Raw genomic sequence first — 10,869 nt, 5'->3', positions numbered from 1 at the left:
GAAATTTAAATTTATTCAGATCCTCAGTCTGATTAAATACAACCAGATCTTCAGTAAGATTAAATACAACCAGATCCTCTGAGAGTTTAAATTCAACCAGTTCTTCTGTAAGATTAAATTCAGCCTGATCCTCATGGTGATTAACTTCAACCATTTCCTCTGAAATTTAAATTTATTCAGATCCTCAGTCTGATTAAATACAACCAGATGTTCAATAAGATTAAATGTAACCAGATCCTCTGAGAGTTTAAATACAACCAGATTCTCCGAAAGTTTAAATTCAGCCAGATCCTCATGGTGATTAAATTCAAACTGATTCTTGGTGTGATTAAATGGAAACAGGTCCGCTGACAGTTTAAATTAAACCAAATCCTCAGAAAGTTTAATATTATCCAGATCCTCAGTGTAATTAAATACAACAAGATCCTCTGATAGATTAAGTTCAACCATTTCCTCTGTGTGATTTAATTCAACCAGATGTCAGAGAGATTAAATATAACAAGATCCACTGACAGATTAAATTCAACCAGATCTTCAGTTTGATTTAATTCAGCCAGATCCTCAGTGAGATGAAACTCAACCAGATCCTCAGTGTGATTAAATACAACCAGATACTCAGTGAGATCAAATTTAGCCAGATCCTCAGTGAGATTAAATTTAGCCAGTTCCTATGAAACGTTAAATTCAGCCAGATCCTCATGGCGATATAATTCAACCATTTCCTCTGAAATTTAAATTTTTTCAGGTCCTCAGTCTGATTAAATACAACCAGATCTTCAGTAAGATTAAATGCAACCAAATAATCTGAGAGATTAAATTCAACCAGATCTTCTAAAAGATTAAATTCAGCCAGATCCTCAGTGAGATGAAACTCAGACAGATCCTCAGTGTGATTAAATACAATCAGATCCTCAGTGAGATCAAATTTAGCCAGATCCTCAGTGTGATTAAATTTAGCCTGATCCTCAGTGTGATTAAATACAACCGGATCCTCAGAGTGACGAAATACAACCAGATCATCAGTGCGATGTAATACAACCCGATCCTCTGAGAGTTTAAATTCAGCCAGATCCTCATGGTGGTTAAATTCAACCATTTCCTCTGAAATTTAAATTTATTCAGATCCTCAGTCTGATTAAATACAGCCAGATCTGCAGTAAGATTAACTACAACCATATCCTCTGAGAGTTTAAATTCAACCAGTTCCTCTGAAATATTAAATTCAGCCAGATCCTCAGTGTGATTAAATTCAACCAGATACTCAGTCTGATTAAAGGCAACCAGATCTTCATTAAGATTAAATTCAACCAGATCCTCGGAGAGCTTAAATTCAACCAGATCCTTAGTGAAATTAAATTCAATCAGATCCTCTGAGAGTTTTAACTGAGTCAGATCCTCAGTGAGATTAAATTTAGCCAGTTCCTATGAAACGTTAAATTCAGCCAGATCCTCATGGCGATATAATTCAACCATTTCCTCTGAAATTTAAATTTTTTCAGGTCCTCAGTCTGATTAAATACAACCAGATCTTCAGTAAGATTAAATGCAACCAAATAATCTGAGAGATTAAATTCAACCAGATCTTCTAAAAGATTAAATTCAGCCAGATCCTCAGTGTGATTAAATTCAACCAGATCTTCACTGAGATTAAATACAACCAGATCCTCTGAGAGTTTAAATTCAGCCAGATCCACTGAAAGTTTAAATTGAGCCAGATCCTCATGGTGTTTAAATTCAACCATTTCCTCTGAAATTTAAATTTATTCAGGTCCTCAGTGTGATAAAAATTCAACCAGATCCTCGGTGTGATTAAATGGAACCAGATCCGCTGACAGTTTATATTCAACCAAATCCTCTGAAAGTTTAGTATTACCCAGAACCTCAGTGTAATTAAATACAACAAGATCCTCTGATAGTTTAAGTTCAACCAGATCCTCTGTGTGATTCAATTCAGCCAGATCCTCAGAGAGATTAGATTCAGCCAGATCCTCAGTGTGAATAAATATAACAAGATGCTCTGACAGATTAAATTGAACCAGATCTTCAGTGTTCTTTTATTCAGCCAGATCCTCTGAGAGTTTAAATTTAACCAGATCCTCAGTGAGATTAAATTTTGCTTGATTGTCAGTGCGATTAAATACAACAGATCCTCACTGTGATTAAATTCAACCAGATCCTCGGTGTGATTAAATGGAACGAGATCCGCTGACAGTTTAAATTCAACCAGTTCCTCTGAAAGATTAAATTCAGCCAGATCCTCAGTGAGATGAAACTCAGACAGATCCTCAGTGTGATTAAATACAATCAGATCCTCAGTGAGATCAAATTTAGCCAGATCCTCAGTGTGATTAAATTTAGCCTGATCCTCAGTGTGATTAAATACAACCGGATCCTCAGAGTGACGAAATACAACCAGATCATCAGTGCGATGTAATACAACCCGATCCTCTGAGAGTTTAAATTCAGCCAGATCCTCATGGTGGTTAAATTCAACCATTTCCTCTGAAATTTAAATTTATTCAGATCCTCAGTCTGATTAAATACAGCCAGATCTGCAGTAAGATTAACTACAACCATATCCTCTGAGAGTTTAAATTCAACCAGTTCCTCTGAAATATTAAATTCAGCCAGATCCTCAGTGTGATTAAATTCAACCAGATACTCAGTCTGATTAAAGGCAACCAGATCTTCATTAAGATTAAATTCAACCAGATCCTCGGAGAGCTTAAATTCAACCAGATCCTTAGTGAAATTAAATTCAATCAGATCCTCTGAGAGTTTTAACTGAGTCAGATCCTCAGTGAGATTAAATTTAGCCAGTTCCTATGAAACGTTAAATTCAGCCAGATCCTCATGGCGATATAATTCAACCATTTCCTCTGAAATTTAAATTTTTTCAGGTCCTCAGTCTGATTAAATACAACCAGATCTTCAGTAAGATTAAATGCAACCAAATAATCTGAGAGATTAAATTCAACCAGATCTTCTAAAAGATTAAATTCAGCCAGATCCTCAGTGTGATTAAATTCAACCAGATCTTCACTGAGATTAAATACAACCAGATCCTCTGAGAGTTTAAATTCAGCCAGATCCACTGAAAGTTTAAATTGAGCCAGATCCTCATGGTGTTTAAATTCAACCATTTCCTCTGAAATTTAAATTTATTCAGGTCCTCAGTGTGATAAAAATTCAACCAGATCCTCGGTGTGATTAAATGGAACCAGATCCGCTGACAGTTTATATTCAACCAAATCCTCTGAAAGTTTAGTATTACCCAGAACCTCAGTGTAATTAAATACAACAAGATCCTCTGATAGTTTAAGTTCAACCAGATCCTCTGTGTGATTCAATTCAGCCAGATCCTCAGAGAGATTAGATTCAGCCAGATCCTCAGTGTGAATAAATATAACAAGATGCTCTGACAGATTAAATTGAACCAGATCTTCAGTGTTCTTTTATTCAGCCAGATCCTCTGAGAGTTTAAATTTAACCAGATCCTCAGTGAGATTAAATTTTGCTTGATTGTCAGTGCGATTAAATACAACAGATCCTCACTGTGATTAAATTCAACCAGATCCTCGGTGTGATTAAATGGAACGAGATCCGCTGACAGTTTAAATTCAACCAGTTCCTCTGAAAGATTAAATTCAGCCAGATCCTCAGTGAGATGAAACTCAGACAGATCCTCAGTGTGATTAAATACAATCAGATCCTCAGTGAGATCAAATTTAGCCAGATCCTCAGTGTGATTAAATTTAGCCTGATCCTCAGTGTGATTAAATACAACCGGATCCTCAGAGTGACGAAATACAACCAGATCATCAGTGCGATGTAATACAACCCGATCCTCTGAGAGTTTAAATTCAGCCAGATCCTCATGGTGGTTAAATTCAACCATTTCCTCTGAAATTTAAATTTATTCAGATCCTCAGTCTGATTAAATACAGCCAGATCTGCAGTAAGATTAACTACAACCATATCCTCTGAGAGTTTAAATTCAACCAGTTCCTCTGAAATATTAAATTCAGCCAGATCCTCAGTGTGATTAAATTCAACCAGATACTCAGTCTGATTAAAGGCAACCAGATCTTCATTAAGATTAAATTCAACCAGATCCTCGGAGAGCTTAAATTCAACCAGATCCTTAGTGAAATTAAATTCAATCAGATCCTCTGAGAGTTTTAACTGAGTCAGATCCTCAGTGAGATTAAATTTAGCCAGTTCCTATGAAACGTTAAATTCAGCCAGATCCTCATGGCGATATAATTCAACCATTTCCTCTGAAATTTAAATTTTTTCAGGTCCTCAGTCTGATTAAATACAACCAGATCTTCAGTAAGATTAAATGCAACCAAATAATCTGAGAGATTAAATTCAACCAGATCTTCTAAAAGATTAAATTCAGCCAGATCCTCAGTGTGATTAAATTCAACCAGATCTTCACTGAGATTAAATACAACCAGATCCTCTGAGAGTTTAAATTCAGCCAGATCCACTGAAAGTTTAAATTGAGCCAGATCCTCATGGTGTTTAAATTCAACCATTTCCTCTGAAATTTAAATTTATTCAGGTCCTCAGTGTGATAAAAATTCAACCAGATCCTCGGTGTGATTAAATGGAACCAGATCCGCTGACAGTTTATATTCAACCAAATCCTCTGAAAGTTTAGTATTACCCAGAACCTCAGTGTAATTAAATACAACAAGATCCTCTGATAGTTTAAGTTCAACCAGATCCTCTGTGTGATTCAATTCAGCCAGATCCTCAGAGAGATTAGATTCAGCCAGATCCTCAGTGTGAATAAATATAACAAGATGCTCTGACAGATTAAATTGAACCAGATCTTCAGTGTTCTTTTATTCAGCCAGATCCTCTGAGAGTTTAAATTTAACCAGATCCTCAGTGAGATTAAATTTTGCTTGATTGTCAGTGCGATTAAATACAACAGATCCTCACTGTGATTAAATTCAACCAGATCCTCGGTGTGATTAAATGGAACGAGATCCGCTGACAGTTTAAATTCAACCAGTTCCTCTGAAAGATTAAATTCAGCCAGATCCTCAGTGAGATGAAACTCAGACAGATCCTCAGTGTGATTAAATACAATCAGATCCTCAGTGAGATCAAATTTAGCCAGATCCTCAGTGTGATTAAATTTAGCCTGATCCTCAGTGTGATTAAATACAACCGGATCCTCAGAGTGACGAAATACAACCAGATCATCAGTGCGATGTAATACAACCCGATCCTCTGAGAGTTTAAATTCAGCCAGATCCTCATGGTGGTTAAATTCAACCATTTCCTCTGAAATTTAAATTTATTCAGATCCTCAGTCTGATTAAATACAGCCAGATCTGCAGTAAGATTAACTACAACCATATCCTCTGAGAGTTTAAATTCAACCAGTTCCTCTGAAATATTAAATTCAACCAGATCCTCAGTGTGATTAAATTCAACCAGATACTCAGTCTGATTAAAGGCAACCAGATCTTCATTAAGATTAAATTCAACCAGATCCTCGGAGAGCTTAAATTCAACCAGATCCTTAGTGAAATTAAATTCAATCAGATCCTCTGAGAGTTTTAACTGAGTCAGATCCTCAGTGAGATTAAATTCAACCAGTTCCTCTGAGAGTTTAAATTCAACCAGATCATCAGTGAGATTAAATTTAGCCATATCTTCAGTGTGATTAAGCACAACCAAATCCTCAGTGTGATTAAATATAACTAGATCTTCAGTAAGATTATATACATCCAGATCCTCTGAGAGTTTAAATTCAACCAGATCCTTAGTGAAATTAAATTCAATCAGATCATCAGTGAGATTAAATTTAGCCAGATATTCTGTGTGATTAAATACACCCAAATCCTCAGTGTGATTAAATACAACAAGATCCTCTGATAGTTTAAATACAAGCAGATCCTGTGTGTGATTTAATTCAGCCAGATCCTCAGAGAGATTAAATTTAGCCCGATCCTCAGTGTGATTAAATACAACCAGATCTTCAGTGAGATCAAATTTAGCCAGATCCTCAGTGAGATTAAATTTAGCCAGATCCTCAGTGTGATTAAATACTACCGGATCCTCAGTGTGACTAAATACAACCAGATCTTTAGTGAGATTAAATACAACCAGATCCTCTGAGAGTTTAAATTCAGCCAGATCCACTGAAAGTTTAAATTGAGCCAGATCCTCATGGTGTTTAAATTCAACCATTTCCTCTGAAATTTAAATTTATTCAGGTCCTCAGTGTGATAAAAATTCAACCAGATCCTCGGTGTGATTAAATGGAACCAGATCCGCTGACAGTTTATATTCAACCAAATCCTCTGAATGTTTAGTATTACCCAGAACCTCAGTGTAATTAAATACAACAAGATCCTCTGATAGTTTAAGTTCAACCAGATCCTCTGTGTGATTCAATTCAGCCAGATCCTCAGAGAGATTAGATTCAGCCAGATCCTCAGTGTGAATAAATATAACAAGATGCTCTGACAGATTAAATTGAACCAGATCTTCAGTGTTCTTTTATTCAGCCAGATCCTCTGAGAGTTTAAATTCAACCAGATCCTCAGTGAGATTAAATTTTGCTTGATTGTCAGTGCGATTAAATACAACAGATCCTCACTGTGATTAAATTCAACCAGATCCTCGGTGTGATTAAATGGAACGAGATCCGCTGACAGTTTAAATTCAACCAGTTCCTCTGAAAGATTAAATTCAGCCAGATCCTCAGTGAGATGAAACTCAGACAGATCCTCAGTGTGATTAAATACAATCAGATCCTCAGTGAGATCAAATTTAGCCAGATCCTCAGTGTGATTAAATTTAGCCTGATCCTCAGTGTGATTAAATACAACCGGATCCTCAGAGTGACGAAATACAACCAGATCTTCAGTGCGATGTAATACACCCCGAACCTCTGAGAGTTTAAATTCAACCAGTTCCTCTGAAATATTAAATTCAGCCAGATCCTCAGGGTGATTAAATACAACCAGATCCTCAGAGAGATTAAATTCAACCAGTTCCTCTGAGAGTTTAAATTCAACCAGATACTCTGAAAGTTTAAATTCAGCCAGAACCTCATGGTGATTAAATTCAACCATTTCCTCTGAAATTTAAATTTATTCAGATCCTCAGTCTGATTAAAGACAACCAGATCTTCAGTAAGATTAAATGCAACCAGATCCTCTGAGAGTTTAATTTCAACCAGATCCTCTGAGAGTTTTAACTCAGCAAGATCCTCAGTGAGATTAAATTCAACCAGATCCTCGGAGAGTTTAAATTCAACCAGATCCTTAGTGAAATTAAATTCAGTCAGATCATCAGTGAGATTAAATTTAGCCAGATATTCTGTGTGATTTAATACACCCAATTCCTCAGTGTGATTAAATACAACCAGATCCTCAGTGAGATTAAATTCAACCAGATCCTCTGAGAGATTTAATTTAACCAGATCTTGAGTGAGATTAAATTCAACCAGATCCTCTGAGAGTTTTAACTGAGTCAGATCCTCAGTGAGATTTTCAACCAGTTCCTCTGAGAGTTTAAATTCAACCAGATCATCAGTGAGATTAAATTTAGCCATATCTTCAGTGTGATTAAGCACAACCAAATCCTCAGTCTGATTAAATATAACTAGATCTTCAGTAAGATTAAATACATCCAGATCCTCTGAGAGTTTAAATTAAACCAGATACACTGAAAGATTAAATTCAGCCAGATCCTTATGGTGATTAAATTCAACCAGATCCTCTGTGTGATTAAATGGAACCAGATCCGCTGACAGTTTAAATTCAACCAAATCCTCCGAAAGTTTAATATTATGCAGAACCTCAGTGTAATTAAATACAACAAGATCCTCTGATAGTTTAAGTTCAACCAGGTCGTATGTGTGATTTAATTCAGCCAGATCCTCAGAGAGATTAAATTCAGCCAGTTCCTCAGTGTGATTAAGTATAACAATATCTTCTGACAGATTAAATTCAACCAGATCTTCAGTGCGATTTAATTCGGCAGATCCTCAGTGCGATTAAATTTAGCCAGACCCTCAGTGTGATTAAATTCAACCAGATCTTCAGTGTGATTTAATTCGGCAAGCTCCTCAGTGCGATTAAATTTTGCCGGATCCTCAGTGTGATTAAATACAACCGGATCCTCAGAGTGACAAAATACATCCAGATCTTCAGTGTGATTAAATACTACCAGATCGTCAGTGAGATTAAATTCAGCCAGATCCTCTGGAACATTTAACTTAGCCAGACCCTCAGAGTGTTTAAATACAACCAGATCTTCAGTGAGATTATATACAACCAGATTTCCTTAAGATTAAATATAATCAGATCCTCTAATAGTTTAAATTGAACCAGATCCTTGGAAAGTTTATATTCAGCCAGATACTCAGTCTGATTAAATACAACCAGATCCTCAGTGAGATTAAATTCAAACAGATCCTCTGAGAGATTAAATTTATCCAGATCTTGAGTGAGTTTAAATTCAACCAGATCCTCTGAGAGTTTTAACTCTGTCACATCCTCAGTGAGATTAAATACAACCAGATCCTCTGTGTGTTTAAATTCAACCAGATCCTCTGGAAGTTTAAATTCAGCCAGATCCTTATGGTGATTAAATTCAACCAGATCCTTGGTGTGATTAAATGGAACCAGATCCGCTGACAGTTTAAATTCAACCAAATCCTCTGAAAGTTTAAAATTAGCCAGATCTTCAGTGTAATTAACTACAACAAGATCCTCTTAAAGTTTAAAATTAGCCCGATCCTCAGTGTAATTAAATACAACAAGATCCTTTGATAGTTTACATTCAACCAGATCCTCTGTGTGATTAAATTCAACCAGATCTTCAGTGAGATTAAATATAACCAGATCCTCTGAGAGTTTAAATTCCACCAGATCTTCTAAAAAATTAATTTCAGCTAGATCCTCAGTGTGATTAAATTCACCCAGATCCTCGGTGTGATTAAATGGAACCAGATCCTCTGACAGTTTAAATTCAAGCAAATCCTCAGAAAATTTAATATTATCCAGAACCTCAGTGTAATTAAATACAACAAGATCCTCTGATAGTTTAAGGTCAACCAGATCCTCTGTGTGATTTAATTCAGCCAGATCCTCAGTGTGATTAAATATAACAAGATCGTCTGACAGATTAAATTCAACCAGATCTTCGGTGTGATTTATTTCAGCCAGATCCTCAGTGAGATGAAACTCAGCCAGATCCTCAGTGTGATTCAATACAACCAGATCTTCAGTGAGATCAAATTTAACCAGATCCTCAGAGAGATTAAATTTAGTCAGATCCTCAGTGCGATTAAATACAACCAGGTCCTCAATGAGATCAAATTTAGCCAGATGCTCAGTGCAATTAAATACTACCAGATCGTCAGTGAGATTAAATTCAACCAGATCCTCTGGAATTTTTAAGTTAGCCAGAATCTCAGTGTGAATAAATACAACCAGATCGTCCATGAGATTAAATACAACCAGATTTCCTTAAGATTAAATATTACCAGATCCTCTGAGAGTTTAAATTCAACCAGATCCTCAGTGAGATTAAATTCAGCCAGATGACAGATTAAATTCTACGAGATCTTGAGTGAGATTAAATTCAATTCAACTAGATCCTCTGAGAGTTTTAACTCAAACAGATCCTCAGTGAGATTAAATTCAACTAGATCCTCTGAGAGTTTTAACTCAAACAGATCCTCAGTGAGATTAAATTCAGCCAGATCCTCTGAGAGTTTAAGTTCAACCAGATCCTCAGTGAGATTAAATTTAGCTTGATTGTCAGTGTGATTTAATACAACCAGATCCTCAGTGTGATTAAATACAACCAGATCTTCAGTGAGATTAAATATAACCAGATCCTCTGAGAGTTTAAATTCCACCAGATCTTCTAAAAGATTAAATTCAGCCAAATCCTCAGTGTGATTAAATTCACCCAGATCCTCGGTGTGATTAAATGGAACCAGATCCTCTGACAGTTTAAATTCAACCAGATCTTCGGTGTGATTTAATTCTGCCAGATCCTCAGTGAGATGAAACTCAGCCAGTTCCTCAGTGTGATTAAATACAACCAGATCCTCAGTGTGGTCAAAATTAGCCAGATCCTCAGTGTGATTAAATACAACCAGGTCCTCAGTGAGATCAAATTTAGCCGGATGCTCAGTGCGATTAAATACTACCGGATCGTCAGTGAGCTTAAATTCAACCAGATCCTCTGGAATTTTTAACTTAGCCAGAATCTCAGTGTGATTAAATACAACCAGATCTTCCATGAGATTAAATACAACCAGATTTCCTTAAGATTAAATATTACCAGATCCTCTGAGAGTTTAAATTCAACCAGATCTTCTGAAAGTTTAAATTCAGCCGGATCCTCAGGGTGATTAACTTGAGCCAGATACTCTGACAGTTTAAATTCAACCAAATCCTCTGAAAGTTTAAAATTATACAGATCCTCAGTGTAATTAAATACAAGATCCTCTGATAGTTAAAGTTCAACCAGATCCTCTGCGATTCAATTCAGACAGATCCTCAGAGAGATTAGAACCAGCCAGATCCTCTGAGAGATTTAAATCAACCAGATCCTAAGTGAGATTAAGTTCAACTAGATGACAGATTAAATTCAACGAGATCTTGAGTGAGATTAAATTCATCTAGATCCTCTGAGAGTTTTATCTCAATCAGATCCTCAGAGAGATTAAATTCAGCCAGATCATCTGAGAGTTTAAATTCAACCAGATCCTCAGTGAAATTAAATTGATCTTGATTGTCAGTGTGATTAAATACAACCAGATCCTCAGTGTGATTAAATACAACCAGATCATCAGTGAGATTAAATATATCCAGA

The sequence above is a fragment of the Hypanus sabinus genome, chromosome 10, assembly GCF_030144855.1.
Source record: "Hypanus sabinus isolate sHypSab1 chromosome 10, sHypSab1.hap1, whole genome shotgun sequence".
Classification (NCBI taxonomy): Eukaryota; Metazoa; Chordata; class Chondrichthyes; order Myliobatiformes; family Dasyatidae; genus Hypanus; species Hypanus sabinus.
This window is presented reverse-complemented; position numbering follows the sequence as displayed.